Consider the following 3518-nt stretch of genomic DNA (forward strand, 5'->3'; position numbering starts at 1 on the left):
TAAGTGTCTATAAACCATAGTAAAAAAATTGAATTTCACTAAAACTCCCAGAATTCACAGAATACTAGTGGATCCCCGGGAATGGAGCTAGGATGTATGAGAACCAGCTCTTTCCAGATTCAGCACTCAGTTCTGAAACAAATGCCTATTCTTGTTGTCGTAATCACGGTGATGTTGTGCGCACTAGGTTGTCGTGACAACACCTTCTAATTTGTCCCAAGAATTAGGATGGTCAGCTCTATTATTATGACAAATGAGGATGTCATTGCTATTTCAGTTGTATTTTCAATCAGGAGGCCCTTCATGTCCACGAGGTGTCTTCAAGCCTGGTTGCTGCTTCAAAGGAACCTTATAAGAGCTGCTGTCCACCACAGGCAGCCCTGCATCACCCCCGAACCCCAGCACATAGCTGCAGGTTTCCAGGCATGGTCTCAAGGCTCCAGCAGCATGGCTCAGGAGCAAGGCTGGAGCTGAGACCCCAGGCAGGAGGGAAATGATAGCCCATCTATCTGCATTTCCAAGACTACTGCACTCAGGTCACTCAGGTCTTAATTTAAATGGATTGCAATCCAGTCCAGACCAGTTTGTACCAAACTGATTTGATCTACACCAGTCCACACCAAACCAATGTGATCTAGCACAGTCCAGGTCAATCCCATTTGATCTAGTACAGAGCAGACCAATCTAATGTGATCAAGTACAGCCCAGACCAATACAGTCCAATCATTTTTGGTTCAAGTCCAGTTGAAATCAAGCTCATTTAATCCAGTATAGTCAATACAGTCCAGTCTAGATCAGTACAGATTAATACAGTCCAGATCAGTACAGATTAATACAGTCCAGATCAGTACAGATCAAACTGAACGCACCAGTACAGATCAATCTGATTTATTCTGTACTAGTAATCTAGTTGAGACCAAAACCAGTCTGCAGTACTTCAGTACAGGGCAGTATAATCAATTTAGATCAATCTGACCTTGACCATCGGAGACCAGTCTAGATCAATTTAATACAATCTACATTAGCGTCCGCCAGCCCATGGCAGGCTCCGGCCATGCCAGCAGAACGGACACCCCCAAAGTCCAGCCCCTCCTAAGTGGTCTGTCTGTGCAGGCAGTCCGAGCGCCCCAGACAGCCTGGGAAGCCGTCCAGCCGCGATCCAGACCCACCAGCACTACAGAGCTGCCTCTGCCCCAAGAGACTCCTCCACTAGATTAAACAAATCCATAACGCTTGCGCTGCACGAGCAGGCATCACTGACAACAGGCCCCTTCAGGGGGAAGCCCAGGCAATCAGACTGGTTTCCTCTGGCAGCAGAGAGGCAGCCAGGAACTGGCACTGACAACTTGAACAGCCCACAGGGGGCCGGGGCGCTCAGGGGGGAATCACGAAGACGGCAGGCAAATCACTCGCCATCGTGCACAATCGTCCAGTCCACAGGGACCTGGCTATTCCTCAGAACAGCAGGACTAGCACTTGGTATGAGTGTAACTCATGCCTTGACTTGCACAGTTTATTGCACTTAATAACATACAGTAGTGAGTATCCTGTACAGGGCAGCTAACATTCACTTTGGCATCTGTGTATCCAAACTGTGCACAAACAGTCGTGCTTTATATCCGATGCCATGTCACCGCGTGGGCACTGACACTGCGATCCACAGCAGGTTTCTCCCCAGAGACTGCCGTCTTTTCTCCTCTCGCTGACAAAAATATCTTGCAACTCCTCAGCAAGAATAAGGACCAGAGCTGAAGAGACAAGATAACAGTGAAGATCACACACACACAAAGACAGGAAAATAGTGAGGATCACACACACGCAGGATAGTGGGGAGTATTTCACACACAAACTGGTCCTCCAGTGGGGAGAATAACACACACAGGACAGTGGTGAGGATCACACACACGGAGATATTCACACACACAGTCAAACAGTGGGGCTCCTCCTGACAGTGACAGGACTCAAACAGGCAGGCAGACACACTCACACGCTGGAGCCTGTATAAAGTCTCAATCAGTGGCACTAATGCATTATGTAAAAGCTGACAACTGCTCGGCTCAATCCCAGCATGCCCTTGGTTGACCCCCGTTATGCAGCAATTTTCTGTTAAATATTGTCTATTAGTGCACGGAGGCACGGCGGAGGCCTGTAATCACGGGGAGCGCTGATGGGAGTCGCAGATCAGCTCTCAGGTCCACGGTACGAGAACGAAACACCGTCTCCTAGGAATCGTCCCTGAGACGAAGGAGAAAAAAAAAAGAAAATCGAACGGATCAAAGCCGTAGCTGGCAACAGATTCTTAAAGGGAAAAGGGAATTTTAAAACGAACGATGCTGGGTGGCCCAGAGGCTGAGGACCACGGCATGATGCTGGGAGGGTCCCCCGTTTGAACTAGGTTGTCTCTCTTGAGGGATTTACTAAACCTATCTGTTCCCTATTCACCCTGACACCCCATCCACCCTGATTCCCCATTCACCCCAACGCCCCATCCACCATGTTACCCCATCTACCCTAATACCCCATCCACTCTGAGCCACATCCACCTTAATGCCTCATTCACCCTGAACTCCATCCACACTGATACCCCATCTACCCTGAGCCCCTATTCACCCTGATACCCATCTACCCTGAGCCCCTCTTCACCCCGATGCTCCATCCACCCTAAAACCCTATCTGCCCTGAGCCCCTCTTCACCCTGATACCCCATCCATCCTGAGCCCCTGTTCACCCCGATGCTCCATCCACCCTGATACCCCATCTACCCTGAGCCCCTCTTCACCCTGATACCCCATCTGCCCTGAGCCCCTCTTCACCCTGATACCCCATCTGCCCTGAACCCCTCTTCACCCTGATACCCCACCCACAGCCTCTGCAGCAGCAGCTGGGGGCACGGTTCGCCCGCGTGTCTCTGGCAGCTCCTGTGGAGGAGAGTGGCTGTGAAAGGACTGTGTTCAGCTCCGTTACCAACGCAGAAGGAGCTGCCACTGGCCCTGAACAGAGCAGGGCCGGCCCTCAGGGGTCACTCAGAGCGCAGTCTGCTCTCGGTGCGGTATGTTTCTTGCGATGGAAGCACCTGGTAAATAATTATTACCGATTCTGGGGCAGCGCTAGCGAAGGGGGCCACTGCCCTGTCTGATGTGAAGTGGCGGGTGGGGATCTCAGAGCTTCAGATCAGGCTAGACCCTAAACCTCCAGCAGCTGCCACTAGCCGACGCCCCGTTATTAGTTTATTAAAAGATGGGGGGAGGGGGGCTGCCGCCTGCAGGCGTTTCGTAATCTGTCCCCGTCTCGGGCATCATTACCTGGCAGAGGTGTGGGGCCGACCGGCGCCTGACAGAGCACCTGTCTGATTGATTGAGCGGCGTCAGAGAGCGAGCCCAGAGCTGCTGCACTCCGGCTAATGACCGACAGCTGAATCTCATCACCAGCTGAAGACGCCCCCCTCATCACACCATCACAGCCAAGAATGCCCCCCCCCACACACACACACACACTTCCTTCCCCGCAGCCCCCAAACA

Source organism: Lepisosteus oculatus, chromosome 1 (genome assembly GCF_040954835.1).
Source record: "Lepisosteus oculatus isolate fLepOcu1 chromosome 1, fLepOcu1.hap2, whole genome shotgun sequence".
Classification (NCBI taxonomy): domain Eukaryota; kingdom Metazoa; phylum Chordata; class Actinopteri; order Semionotiformes; family Lepisosteidae; genus Lepisosteus; species Lepisosteus oculatus.